Here is a 15,123-nt window from a genome sequence, read left to right on the forward strand (position 1 = left end):
TATTTCGAAGCTACATCCACAAGTCATTACAACAAATGGAGTTTCTGAGTGAATCTGTAGTACATTTTACTGTAAACTGATTTTAATATGAAATACAAATGTCAATATATGTTGTTTTATGGCAAATACTTTTGAATAAATAAATAAATAAATAAATGTATTAGCTCTATATTAATTTGTGCCAATTTCCAACAATGCATTATGTAACTCTACTAAATTGAATATCAACCGCAAAAATGTCAACAACATAAAATGACCACTAGATGGCAGCGTGCAAAAGGCCACGGGGTCACCATCACAAACCACAACACAGACATAAACAAGGTCTGTGTCTTTCAAAGTCAATTCATTTTCATTGTGTTTAGTATTGTAAGAACGAGGATTCTTAGAGACAAGTCAATAAATCAAGCAATTTCCATAATTACAAGCAGAAAACTCTTGCTGATCTCCATTGTGTTTTAATGCAGCTCAGTTTATTTTATTTATTTTTTAATGCACACTGGTTTGATCATATCAGCAAACTTCACTATAGGGACATTTGTAACAATCAATCAATCAATCAAATCACGTTTATTTGTTACATACACAGACATACGTAGTACGATGTGTAGCGAGATGCTTTGGCCATCATCCCATCCACATACAGATACAAGATGGGGGTAGACATGACGGGATGACAGAAATAAAGAAGTACAGCATTACATGAGGAGAGGTGAGGCGAGGCGAGAAAAAAAGCCAACCCAGACTGTGCTCCTAAGGGAACACAGTGTGGTAACGGGAAAAAAAACCTCAGCAATAGAAGCACATAGTTTAGACAATTTGACAACATGTAGGACAAGGTAAGTCTGGGTTTGTTGGGGTCCTTCACTGGCGAGCAGCCATCCTTCTCTGGCAGATGTCGATGCAGCGCTTGATCCAGACCCGTCTGCCAGCCAGGCGGAAGGTGGGGGTGAGGAGTGCGAGAGCGTCTTCACTGCCATGATCTGCCGGGGGAGTTGTTTTTCCAGCAGTGGCCTTGGCCGAGGCCAGTGCATGGTAGAGGGAGTCAAAACCAGATAGGAATGGAATTTGTTTAGGCTTGGTGCGAGTAGCCGTAAGAAATTTACCCAAACTACTCTATTGTCCATTCTGGTTTTCAAATTGATCCATTTTCCGATGCAAAGCCTCGAGCTTCCCCATGATGTTCTCCAAAGTGCGATTTACAACCACAGTCTGAGTCCCGACAGCTCTGCCCACCGCATCAATATTCCCAAGCAGCTTTTTGGGGCTGTGGACAGCTGCCCTCGTTCTCTCATTTTGTCGATATACCAGGGCTATGCCCAATCCCATCAGCAATAGTCCCGTAATCAAATCTCCGAAAAGAAAGATATCTTCAATATCCTCCACGGAAAGAGGTGCCAAGCACACGAGCCGCCACTTCTCCCACGCGTCCTTCGAAAACCCGGCCGCCATCGTCCCGGCAGGACACTCGGGTTCCCCCGAACCCACGCTTCTCTTCGAGAAGATGGTGTCAATTGCGTTAAGAGACCAGTTGATCAAATCCATGTTTTTAGCTGGAGAGCAAGGCAGAGAGAGTCTCTCAAGTGGAGAAAAGTAGACGCAAGATGAGACTAAGAACCACAAGCAGGCAAGGTCACGGGTAGGGAGAGGCGAGGAAAACACGTCCTCCTCCGAGGACGGGCAAAGAAGAAGATTTGACAAAATACGACAGACAAAATAGCTTACACCCCATATTAAAAGTGACAATAGCTTACCAAATAATAATACAATTTTTGCTCATTTTTAACAGATGGTCACCAGACAAGAATAGCTGGACTTCCTTTTTAGTCCTTCCCTTTCTGTTTTTCAATTTTATGACCAAATTTGTTTTTGTTGCCGAACAGCAAAATATGCTTTTCTTACATACATTTTCTTACTTACACAAGCGAGTGATCCTTCACGCACGGTGCTGATGGAGACCGGCAGACCCGTTGCGAGCTCCAGATGGTGAGCAAAGGATGAGTGTAGGGGCTGCTGGGATCCATCGACGGCATGTGGCAAAGGTGGGAGGGTGGGTTAACTTTAGGCGGCGCATGTGCAAGGTGGCCATCTTGGGAAACGGCTCTGGGAAGGCAGCCATCTTGGGAAATGGCTCTGGGAAGGCGGCCATCTTGGGCAGCGGCTCAGCGAAGGCGGCCATCTTGTGAAGTGACTCAGGGAAGGCGGCCATCTTGTGACGCGGCTCAGGGAAGGCGGCCATTACAGGAGTCGATGCGGTGTCCTCTTTCTCCTCTATAACCAGTGTGAATGCTGGCCCCACAGTCACAAAAGTAAAGTCTACAAACTGTGCAAGTGACTCACGTGGACCCTCTCGAACAAGTTGCGCTTTGAGTGGCTGATTTATTCCCTCATAAAAAAACTTGATCAACAAACAGTCCGGTAAGAGAGGTAAGCCAGGTCCAGATATTCTTGGGTATAGTCTTCAAGTGTTCGAGATATTGAGATAGAGATATTGCGAGGCGCCTACCTGGCCATGGATCGGGTGAAAAGCCGCTGGATCCTGGTGTGAGGTTGTATTCTGTCATGATTGAGGTGTCTGAGGCGTGCGGATCCATTAGCTGGCTTTTATTGAGCAAAGGCATGGTCAAAGCAGGCAGGCGTCAAATCACAGCAAACAGGAGTGTAAGAGGCAAGGCAACAACAGAATCCAAAAACAGGCAGAGGTCGGGTCAGGCAGCAAACAATCAAAGTATCAAAAGACAGGCAGGGCCAAAACCAAAGAATCTAAGACTCGGGAAGCACAAGGAAAACTAGAAACAACAATCAAATGACAATCAAACAATACAACCTGCAGGTGAGGGGCCTGCTACAGTATTTATAGTCCGACAACAGTAAGTAGCAGCAGAGGGAGTGAACACAGATCATCCGGAGGTAAGGGCTCCCTCTGCTGGCTTGGTGACAGTATGCTTTAACATTACGATTTGTACTCATGGATATTATAATAATAAATACATACTAAATTTAATAATAAAATTAATAATAAAGTCGTTTGTAACCCCTTAGCGCTATTGATGCACTGAAGTTACTATGGGAAGATACCCTGTAATGGACCAGTCAATGTACTAGGTTCGCTACAGGAGGGCAAGAATTAGTTAAAGCACATTAATAAATAGGCAGACCAGGAGAATGACTTTAAAGTGTCTTTTAGTTGAGTTGAATTAAATGAAAAATATGAAATGAAATGACAATAAAGAAAACAATAGAAATACACATCCAAAGAAATTATCTTTTCTCTTTGTTTGTATTAGAAATTAAATTTGAGCTCCTTTGTAGTTATTTGACGAGTATTTTTACTGTACTGTGCTTTTATTTTATTATTTGTCTTTAACCAATTGTTTATAATTAACTCCTATTTTGAATTTATTTTTAGTTTGCTTCAATCTTATTGATTTAGATATAGTTTTTAACCTTTCCTAGCTTCTGTGGAGCCTTGCTTGTATTGATATTGCTTTGAATTAGAATCTCTGACCCAAAACAACAAAAACAATTACAATAGATCACTCAAGGAAAATAACAAATAAAGATTCAGTATATGAAAAGTTCTCAGTCCATAAGCTATGTAAACGTGGGAAAGGAACAAAAATAAAATATAACCATCCTTAGAATCCAAACGATGAATCCACTGAACACGAGAGTATCCTTGTGTTTGTAGAGCAAAAAAGTTCAATAGTGCAATAGTCAGTGTGATGATCAGTACTGAGGTAATGTGGTGAGAAATACCACTAGGAACGGATGAATTCCACTTGGAATAATGGATAAGGCATTGATCACGTGATGAGTAAAGGATTTTCTTCAAGTTGTCTCTCTCAGGGTTCTCTAGCTGGGTGGCTCGCCATCTCAGGATCACAGTTTAACTCAGTCTCGGAAAAAAAACCTGACCTGTTCATGCAAACAGTGTCACAATATCACAGACAATTAACATGACTGTTAAAACTCTGTATGTCTTTCAAATATATACTCAACTGGTTGAGAAAACCATTTGAGCAATTTGGTCACTTAAACACAAACTAGTTACATAAATGATAATCGTCTGCTGGTTATCATTTTTAAGCCCTTTAGAAATACAGTACAGAGTTACAATACATTATACATAACATCTGAACACTAAATGCATACAAACTGTGGGATATTTTCTATCCTTTGTGAATATATATTACTGATGTTTTATTTTTTATATTTTTATACAAATGTTTTGTATTAATTCACTGTTTATTTTGAGCATTATAATCAGCTATGGTATTTAAATACAAAATAGCAAATATATATTTTAAGTAGTATGGTATTTGTGCAAGCAATATATTGTGCAAAAGAATGTTAGTTTAACAGGGAACTGTCAGCTAACGTCCCTGGCCTATGTCTGCGTGCAGAGGAGTGATAAGCAAGCTGCATGCTTGGGAGTTGAAAGGGTCAGGGGTCATGTATATCTCTCTTCAGGTTCTATAGGTCACAGATGGAATGAGGAGGTCAGCTTTCTTGAAAAGAGGATACAACACCGAATGGGCAATGGAGTCAGATAACTCGAGGGGGTGTGAACTGAAGAGGGACGACTATAAATATTGAGAACTGCTGGAGTGTGGACACACTCTCTTGTGTGAATGAACTCAGCAGCTGATGTTTGTATCATATGCATCTGTCGATGATTTGGAATATAAAGTTATGTCTCCTCTTCGATAAAAGAATGTGCATGGATTGCAGAAAATAATTAGTACAACAAAACTCGCATAAAATGCTTCAAAACATTAACACAACATATTAAACTTCTTTTAAAAGAGCTGAACATCATATTATTTTGAAACTCACCAAATCCAGGGGATTTCAACAATTAGTCAACCGCATAGGATCTCACAGGTTTCACGATCGCATATCATCTGCTTCAATATCATCGATCATTCGCGCTTTTAATTCGTAATAATTTTAATCGCAATCAGGGATGCACGTGCTCTCTCTCTGCAACAGTACGTCGCATATCAGTGACGTCATACTCAGCGCGCGTCTTAGGACAAGCGTTTTGCTTCAGTTAATAATTATTTAAATTATTTTAAAGTTTCCGACAACACAGCAGAATAACTTTGAATATAGATATGATTGTGCGTTTCAGCTTTTATATAATAAAAAAATAATTATGATTTATATTTATTCTATTCATTATTATTACATTTTTTACTCAGCTCATTTCTGACCTGGGTTACATGTTCAACCTGTTTATTGGAAGTGGGTGACCCAAAACTTTTGTCAATGTAGTGTATAAAGATACATTTACATTTGTGTTTACATGCATTTACTTCAGTCTTTTATCTGTCTTTATCTCTTTAGACTGCTTTTAGACACATTAAATATGATTTTTTTTGCTATGTTACTGTTTACTGCAATAAGTGGTGCAGGACTTTACCTGTACTCTACAGAACTTACCTGCACTCTTCAACACTAACCTGTACTCAACAAACATTACCTGTACTCTACAACACTTACCTTTACTCAACAGACCAAATCTGTACTCTAAAACGCTTACCTGTGTTTAACAAACCTTACCTGTACTCTACAGGACTCACCTTTAGTCAACAAACCTTACCTGTATTTTTTAACAGGACTTACCTTCATTCAACAAACCTTACCTGTATTCTACAATCAATCAATCAATCAATCAATCATTTTTATTTATATAGCGCTTTTAACAACACAGGTTGCATCAAAGCACTGTACAATATAATGTAGAAGAGTACAATGACAGGTATGTATAATGACGAGAGTGACCAATTTCTTATTAAATGCAGAGACGGTCTCTGTAGTCAATTCAACGATAATCACTAGAAGTTAAGTGTCCCCAACCAAGCAAGCCAGAGGTGACAGCGGCAAAGAAACAAAACCCCATGCATACAGAATGGAGAAAAAAAACCTTGGGAGAAACCAGACTCAGTTGGGGTCAGTTCTCCTCTGACCGGACGCCCAGCACTTAACTTCCAGTTCAATTTTAAACTTATCTGTGTCAGATAGTGTAAATGACTTAGTATGTGTGTGTGTGTGTGTGTGTGTGTGTGTGTGCATCAGGATCTGGTGATTGGTCCACGGGGCGCATCTAGGTTTTCTGGTCTCTGATGAACATAATCTCTGTGTGCTGATCCACCATCTAGTCTGGATACAAACTGTGAAAACAGATTGAGAAAGAGAAAGGACTAATATTAGCGTAGATGCCATTCTTTTTACGATGTCACAAGATCCAGCAAATCTAAGAAATGCAGCCTAAAAATAAGTTGATTTTGATATTCTAGGCATTATCAAATGGCCAGAGTTTTGAGAACGCAGGCGGACGTGCAGGACTATAATGTGATAAGAGCTCACTCAAGTATTGAGGAGCTAAACCATTCAGGGCTTTATAGGTAATTAATAAGATTTTTAAATCTATCCTATGTTTAATAGGGAGCCAGTGCAGTGTTGACAGAACCTGGCTAATATTGTCATGACTTCAGTCTGATCAGTTTGTTTTTGTTTTTCTGTCAAACAGTCTGCCATGTGCTTGTGTGTTCCCGCCCCATTGTTATCTCATTAATCACTCTAGCTGCCTTCTCACCTGTGGCTCGTTAGCTCCTTAATTGCTCCCCCTACTTAAGCTCCCTTTGTTTGCAGTCTTGTGTCTGATCGTTGTGGTGTGAGGATGCTACCAGTACCTCCAGTCCAGTCTAGTCCTGTCCTGTCCAGTCTGTCTAGGCTCCAAGTTCAGCTGGTATTTTTAGTTTTTTCCTCTTCGTTTGCTCTGCCTTTTTGTTTTCTCCAGACCTCCGAACCCCTGCGCCGGGCCTGGTTCCTCCGGTGCTGTGTTTGGCAGCTCGCTCTCACCTGATCCTCTGGATCTGACTTTGGACTCGAGCAGCAGGACTGTAGAGAGACTCTTTCAAGTTTCCCGTTTTCTTCGCTCCCAGCCTGAGAGGAGTGACTGGAGGCTGTTTTGATTTTTTTTCTTCGGAAGTTTTCTGTTCCTCCGTTCCAGTCAAGTTTTTGTTCTAGAACGACTAATAAACTAAGTTGAACCTGCTATTGAATCCGTGTTCGTTCCTGACAGAACGATCAGACCAAAAGATGGATTCAGCAGGAGAAGACCAAGTCAGGACTGCTGTGACGAAACAGGGTATTCTCCTTGGCCAGCATGCGACTCAGATAACGGTGACCTCAAGAGATGTTGACCTCCTGACGACCCAAGTTGCCGAGCTCGGTGCCAGGGTGCAAGAACTCCAACAAGAGGCCCAGGCCGCCCGCTCAGCTGCCTCCCAGTCGTTTTTTTCACCTCAGGCCGGTCCGGAACCCCACGCCAATAGCCCTCCTCCCTATGACGGGGATCCTAATTCGTGCCGGGCCTTCCTGTCCCAGTGTTCCCTGGTCTTTGCACTCCAGCCCCGCCGTTATGTCACGGAGGAGTCTCGGGTGGCATTCGTCATCACCCTCCTTAAAGGAAGGGCCCGCGATTGGGCGACTGCCGTGTGGGATGCTCGTGCCCCCTTCTGCGCCACTTTTGAGGGATTCCGAGCCGAGATGGGCAAGCTGTTTGATCGGTCTGCGCAGGGTGAGGAGGCAGCCTCCCAGCTGGTGCGGTTGAAGCAGGATGGTGGTTCGGTCACGGACTATTTTATCCGATTCAGAACTCTGGCGGCCACCTGTGACTGGAATGAGGCTGCTTTGCGAGCCAGGTTTCGGAAGGGACTGAGCGACGAGATACAGGATGAGATAGTCACCCATGAACTGCCTCGTGATCTCGACTCCTGGTGGAACTGGCTCTCACGTGTAGAGGGGCGTCTTCAGCGTCGCGCCGTCAACGGTGGACTTCTCAGCCTTCCTGGTTCTTGGAGGACAGAGCACCCAACACCACTCTCGCCACCTCACTTCCTACCGCCGACCCTGAACCCATGCAGGTGGGCCGCCGCCTCTCTGCCAAGGAGAGGCAGGACCGACTGACGCGAGGGCTCTGCCTATACTGTGGGAGGCCAGGACACAGAGCCATCCGGTGTCCTTTAAAAAGCCGGGGCCCATCAGCAAGTCGGGGAATTCTGATGGGCGTTTCTCCAGTTTCCGAGTCCCCAAAGTCTCGTACACTGCTCCCGGTGTCCATTCATTTTCAGGACTCCGTCCACTCTTGCCCAGCTCTGGTGGATTCTGGAGCTGAGGGCAATTTTTTGGACGCCTCAGTGGCTGCCCAGTGGGGCATTCCCGCCATTCCTCTCCCTTTTCCCATTCCTGTCCGCTCCCTCAATGGCCTTCTTCTCTTCTCCATTACTCATTCCACTCCCTCAGTAAGTTTAGTGGTCTCTGGCAATCACCGTGAGGTAATTGAGCTGTACCTTCTTGACTCCCGGGGCTCCTGTTGTCCTGGGGCACCCGTGGTTGGTGCAGCACAAGCCTCACGTGGATTGGTCAGGTAATTCTGTGTTATCTTGGAGTCAGTCTTGTCTTGCTTCATGTTTGGGTGCTGCCTTGTCTCCGGTGTCTGTGTCTTCTGTGTTTCAGATGGAGTCCGCTGATCTCTCTGGGGTGCCGGCGGAGTACCATGATCTTTGTCGGGTCTTCAGTAAGTCTCGAGCCACATCCCTACCTCCTCACCGGCCGTACGACTGTGCCATCGATCTCCTCCCAGGCACTTCTCCGCCTAGAGGGCGTTTGTACTCCCTGTCTAGTCCTGAAAGAGAGGCCATGGACAAGTATATCAAGGAGTCCTTAAATGCCGGCCTCATCCGTCCCTCTTCCTCACCTGCGGGTGCTGGGTTCTTCTTCGTTAAGAAGAAGGATGGCTCTCTGCGCCCCTGCATCGACTATCGAGGCCTGAATGACATCACCATAAGAAACCGGTATCCTCTACCTCTGATGTCCTCTGCCTTTGAGTTATTACAGGGAGCCAAGGTCTTTACTAAGCTAGACCTCCGCAACGCCTATCATTTGGTCCGCATCCGTGAGGGGGATGAGTGGAAGACAGCCTTTAACACCCCCACGGGACACTTTGAATACCGGGTCTTACCCTTCGGGCTTACCAATGCCCCAGCTGTCTTCCAGGCCCTGATCAACGACGTGTTGAGGGACATGGTAAACAGGTTTGTCTTCGTGTATCTTGATGATATTCTCATCTTCTCCCCCTCGTTGCAGGTACACACTCAACACGTGCGTCAGGTGCTACAACGGCTGCTGGAGAACCAGCTTTATGCCAAGGCGGAGAAGTGTGTGTTCCACGCCAAGTCAGTTTCGTTCTTGGGGCATATCATTTCAGCGGAGGGGATTAAAGCCGATCCTGCCAAGATAAGAGCCGTGAGCCGAGTGGCCAATCCCGATTCTCGGAAGGCGCTGCAGCGGTTCCTGGGAGCCGCCAACTTCTATAGGCGATTCATCCGAACTTTGGCCTGGTCGCTGCACTCCCCTAACGGCACTTACCTCACCTAAAGTATCGTTCAGGTGGAATTCTCAGGCACAGGAGGCCTTTGATGTTCTTAAGTCCCGTTTCATCTCTGCTCCTGTTCTTTGTCTTCCAGATCCTGAGCGTCAGTTCATTGTTGAGGTAGATGCCTCAGAGGTCGGGTAGGCGCGGTTCTATCCCAACGGTTCCCTGGAGATGAGAAGGTGCACCCATGTGCGTTTTTTCTCTCACCGTCTGAGCCCTGCAGAGCGAAACTATGACATAGGTAACAGGGAGCTGCTGGCAGTCAGGTTGGCCCTGGGGGAGTGGCGCCAGTGGCTGGAGGGAGCTGCGCAGCCCTTCTTGGTTTGGACGGATCATAAGAACCTCCAATATATCCGTTCGGCCAAGAGGTTAAATGCTCGCCAGGCTCGCTGGGCACTTTTCTTTGGGCGGTTTAACTTCTCCCTCTCGTATCGGCCGGGTCTAAGAACACTAAGCCTGATGCCCTCTCTCGCCTGTTTGAGGTTCCTGGGAGGGATTCGGACCCCGATACCATTCTCCCCAAGGGGATGGTTGTGGGGTCCCTCTCCTGGGACATCGAACAGCGGGTGAGAAAGGCCGGACGGGAGGAGAGGTGCCAGAGGGGTGCCCAGAGGGTCGGTTATTTGTGCCGGCTGCGTTGCGCCCTAAGGTTCTCCAGTGGGGTCATGAGTCCAGGATAGCCTGTCACCCAGGTTTTCGGAGATCACTGGCTACCATCCGTCAGCGATTTTGGTGGCCAACCATGGCTTCCGATGTCAGGCAGTTTGTGTTGGCTTGCTCGGTGTGTGCTCAGAATAAGACTTGAACCAGTCTCCTGTTGGTCTGTTGCAGCCCCTGCCCATTCCCTCTCGTCCTTGGTCACACCTGGCCCTTGACTTTGTCTCTGGTCTTCCCCTTCGAGAGGCAACACCGTGATTCTGACAGTGGTGGATCGCTTTCTAAAGCGGCCCATTTTATCCCTTTGCCCAAACTCCCTTCCGCCAAGGAGACCGCTCAGGTGGTGGTGGACCACATTTCCGGATTCATGGCCTTCCGGTAGATGTGGTCTCCGACAGAGGACCACAATTTGTCTCCCGGTTTTGGAAAGAGTTCTGTAGACAGATCGGGCCTCTACGAGTCTGTCTTCAGGTTTTTCACCCCAGACCAATGGGCAGTCCGAGCGAGCCAACCAGGATCTCGAGAGAGCTCTCCGCTGCATGGCATCACACAGTCCGAGCTCCTGGAGCCAGCAGCTACCGTGGGTCGAATATTCCCACAATTCCCTTCCTGTAGCATCCACAGGTATGTCTCCCTTTCTTTGTTCAATGGGTTATCAACCACCCCTTTTCCCTACTCAGGAACCCGAGGCTGCGGTCCCGTCTGCCTTGGCCCAAATCCCGCCGGTGTCGCCGCACCTGGAAGAAGGCTAAGGAGGTCTTGGCCCGGACTTCCAGACGGACCAAAGCAGCGGCTGATCGTCACAGGACTCCTGCCCCTCAGTATGTGTGCGGTCAGAAGGTATGGCTTTCCACCAAGGACCTGCCTCTCCGGGTGCCTTCTCGCAAGCTGGCGCCCAGGTTCATTGGTCCATATCCTATCACCAAGGTTCTGAGTCCAGTGGCGGTGCGGCTCAAGCTCCCCTACACTTGGTCGGGTCCACCCTGTCTTCCATGTGTCCAGGGTTAAGCCTGTGTTTCGCCCCCTTAACCCTGTGAGGTCTACCCCGACTCCCCTTCCCCCCCGTATAGTGGATGGTACTCCAGTGTACACTGTGAGAAAGCTCCTGGATGTCAGACGCCGTGGTCGGGGTTTCCAGTTTCTGGTGGACTGGGAGGGTTACGGACCGGAGGAGAGGTGTTGGATACCGGCCCGGGACATTCTGGATCAGACACTGGTTGAGGACTTCCGCCGGCGACGAGGTGGGCTCCCCCTAGGGGCGCCAGGTGGCGCTCCTGGGAGGGGGGGTACTGTCATGACTTCAGTCTGATCAGTTTGTTTTTGTTTTTCTGTCAAACAGTCTGCCATGTGCTTGTGTGTTCCCGCCCCATTGTTATCTCATTAATCACTCTAGCTGCCTTCTCACCTGTGGCTCGTTAGCTCCTTAATTGCTCCCCCTACTTAAGCTCCCTTTGTTTGCAGTCTTGTGTCTGATCGTTGTGGTGTGAGGATGCTACCAGTACCTCCAGTCCAGTCTAGTCCTGTCCTGTCCAGTCTGTCTAGGCTCCAAGTTCAGCTGGTATTTTTAGTTTTTCCTCTTCGTTTGCTCTGCCTTTTGTTTTCTCCAGACCTCCGAACCCCTGCGCCGGGCCTGGTTCCTCCGGTGCTGTGTTTGGCAGCTCGCTCTCACCTGATCCTCTGGATCTGACTTTGACTCGAGCAGCAGGACTGTAGAGAGACTCTTTCAAGTTTCCCGTTTTCTTCGCTCCCAGCCTGAGAGGAGTGACTGGAGGCTGTTTTGATTTTTTTTTTCTTCGGAAGTTTTCTGTTCCTCCGCTCCAGTCAAGTTTTTGTTCTAGAACGACTAATAAACTAAGTAGAACCTGCTATTGAATCCGTGTTCGTTCCTGACAAATATGATCATACTTCCAAATTCTAGTAAGGACTCTGGCTGCTGCGCTTTGGACTAGCTGAAGTTTGTTTAGCAAGCATGCAGAACAACCACCCAATAAAGCATTACAATAATCTAACCTCGAGGTCATAAACACATGAATTAATATTTCTGCATTAGAGGTTGAAAGCATAGGTCGTAATTTAGATATATTTTTAAGATGGAAAAACACAGTTTTACAGATGCTAGAAACATGGTTTTCGAAGGAAAGATTGCTGTCCAACAGCTCACCTAGGTTCCTAACTGATGATGAAGAATTAACAGAGCAGCCATCAAGTGATCTATGTTCTAGATTATTATATGTGGGCTTTTAGGTCCAATTATTAGCACCTCTGTTTTTTTCAGAATTTAGCATTAGGAAGTTACTCATCATCCAGCTTTTTATATCGACTATGCAATCTGTTAGATTCTCAATTTGTTGTGTATCACCAGGCTGTACTGAAATATAGAGCTGAGTATCATCAGCATAGCAGTGAAAGCTAACACCATGTCTCCTGATAATATCTCCCAGAGGTAACATGTACAGGTTGAAAAGTAACGGTCCTAGCACTGAGCCTTGAGGAACTCCATATTTCACTTTTGAGCGATATGATACCTCCTCATTTAATGCTACAAACTGATAGTGGTCAGATAGATATGATTTAAACCATGCTAAGGCGCTTCCTCTAATGCCAACATAGTTTTCTAGTCTATCCAAGAGAATGTTGTGATCGATAGTATCGAATGCTGCGCTAAGATCTAATAGCACTAATAACGAGATAAAACCATGATCAGATGATAAAAGCAGGTCATTAGTAACTCTAATGAGAGCAGTCTCAGTACTATGGTATGGTCTAAAACCTGATTGGAAATCCTCGCAGATACCATTCTTTTCTAAAAAGGAATACAGTTCTGAGGATACTACCTTTTCTAGTATCTTTGACAGAAAAGGGAGATTATTTGCAATTTTTAATGCTTTTCTGTAAGACAGGATACTCTCCCACCAGGCAATACGAAATACTTCTAATTTAGTTTTTCTCCACCTGCGCTCAGTTTTCCGGGCTGCTCTCTTTAGGGTGTGTGTGTTTTCATTATACCACAGAGTCAGATTGTTTTCTTTTATCTTTTTTAAGTGCAAAGGAGCAACTGTATCTAAAGTGCTAGAAAAAAGAGAGTGCATAGTTTTTGCATCGTATTGAATGTGCTAAGGAATTGAGATAAGTCAGGAAGGTTATTTAGAAAGCTTTCTTTGTGGTGGAAGTGATGGTTCTACCATACTTGTAATAAGGTGCAGAGTTTACAGGTTTAACTATACAGAGTTTGACAAAGTTTTCCTTCAGCTTTATTTTATAATTTCTATACATTTATGAGTTAACTACATGTTACTTGTGTGCTATTTTAAACATAATGGTGTCTGTTGCTAGAAGATTGCGTGCAAAGGCAGTAGGGTCTGTAAGACACAAATCAACTGGGAAATTTAATAAGGTCAGAAATCACCAAGCACCCATGGAAAGAAACGTAAGGAAAAACCGGAAAGGTCAGAAGTCACCAAGTTCTCGTGGAAAGAAACCATAAATAAGGAGGAGACCCTATAGAACTGACAAGGGACTAAAACAGAAGACCCTGAGATGGAACACAGTTGTTCTCACCTAAGACTGATGGTATGTGGGGTGGGACGCTAGCAGGGATTTAAAAAGGGGAGACCAAGACCAAGAGGAGAGAGACGGACTGTGGCTATCTCAGACTGGTCAATAAAGTTTTTCCTGACACCTAAAATCCTGCTGTACGAGTCTCTTTGCTCGGGAAGTGACTTCGCCTCCAAATCAACAATAAAACTTCCACAACATAATTTGGCGCCTAACGTGGGGCAGGACAGAGGTTTTGAGAAGAAGATGAAAAGACGATTGCCAAGGTGGGTCAGGAGGCTGACTACACAAACTCGGCTGGCGCCAGAAAAATAAAAGGTAAGCAGTTTTTGTTTATATGCCTCTTTGTGTAGTCTGCTGATTGACCAACCTATGGTAATTATAAAGAACCTCTCCTGCATGGAACCCAAAATATACAAAAATGTATATATAAATGGATTTTAGGTGTCAGGAAATTAAGTAGTTATTTTGTTTTGTTTATTGGTTTAGTTATGTTTTGTTTAGCTTGTTATTTTAGTTTGTTTTAAAGTTATTTTCAGTTTAGATATTTTAGTTTTGAGTGAATGCATTGCAATGGTCACTGTTGGCTGATGAGTGGGGGCTGAGAAAAAGGCAGTTCACTTACAGTTAATAGTGTGTGTATGGGTGATTGGAGCTCTGGGGATTCTATGGCTACCGCGATGTTTGGTGAAAAAAGGCGGAAACATCGGTCTGCACGGGCAGAAGTCCCTAAAAGCCTGCAGCGTGTTGTTTTTTTACTATGAGGGTAGTGGAAGAGCAAGCAGAACTGACAGGTCACTCGTGAGGAGTGTTTATGTTGTTTTTAGTTTGCGCGCCTGCAGGTGTTAAGACCTGAAAGGGGTGTTAAAAAAGGTCCTAATTAGGTTAAATTCCTCTTGTCGGGCAGAAAAATTCCTATGTTAAAGGGAGGTGTCAGATAATTCTAGAACTCATAATGAGAAATAGAAAAACACAAAACAGTAAAAATGCAGCAATTCAACATAAAAGGAAATAGCTGACCCTCAGAAAGGTAACGAAAGAAGAAAACAACACGGATAATAAAGATGACCATGACAATATTTGAAAAGTAGTGTAGGGCAGTTTTAGTGCCGGATATATCGATGCTGAAGATTAACAATAGGTGAAATTCCTGCAGCGTCTGTCTTTATTTTTGGCTGGCCTTGTCTTATATGTTGTATGTTACAAGTTTGCTAAAAGTTGAGTGAGAATGGTTGGAAGTGTGCTGTGTAAAGATTTCTCTAGGGAGGTATCAGGGAGAAAGTGAAGTTGTGTGTGTGCGCGAGTGAGAGCTGGTTATGGAACTAGCGGATGGTGTGAAAATGAGAGTGGGGATAACTTCTGTCAGTGAGACCAAGAGCAAAAAAAAAATAAAATAAAATAAAACAAAAAATAAAAATGAGATTGTGAAATAAAGAAAGCAGAAACAGAAATACAAACAAGAT

The sequence above is a fragment of the Puntigrus tetrazona genome, chromosome 4 (genome assembly GCF_018831695.1).
Source record: "Puntigrus tetrazona isolate hp1 chromosome 4, ASM1883169v1, whole genome shotgun sequence".
NCBI lineage: Eukaryota > Metazoa > Chordata > Actinopteri > Cypriniformes > Cyprinidae > Puntigrus > Puntigrus tetrazona.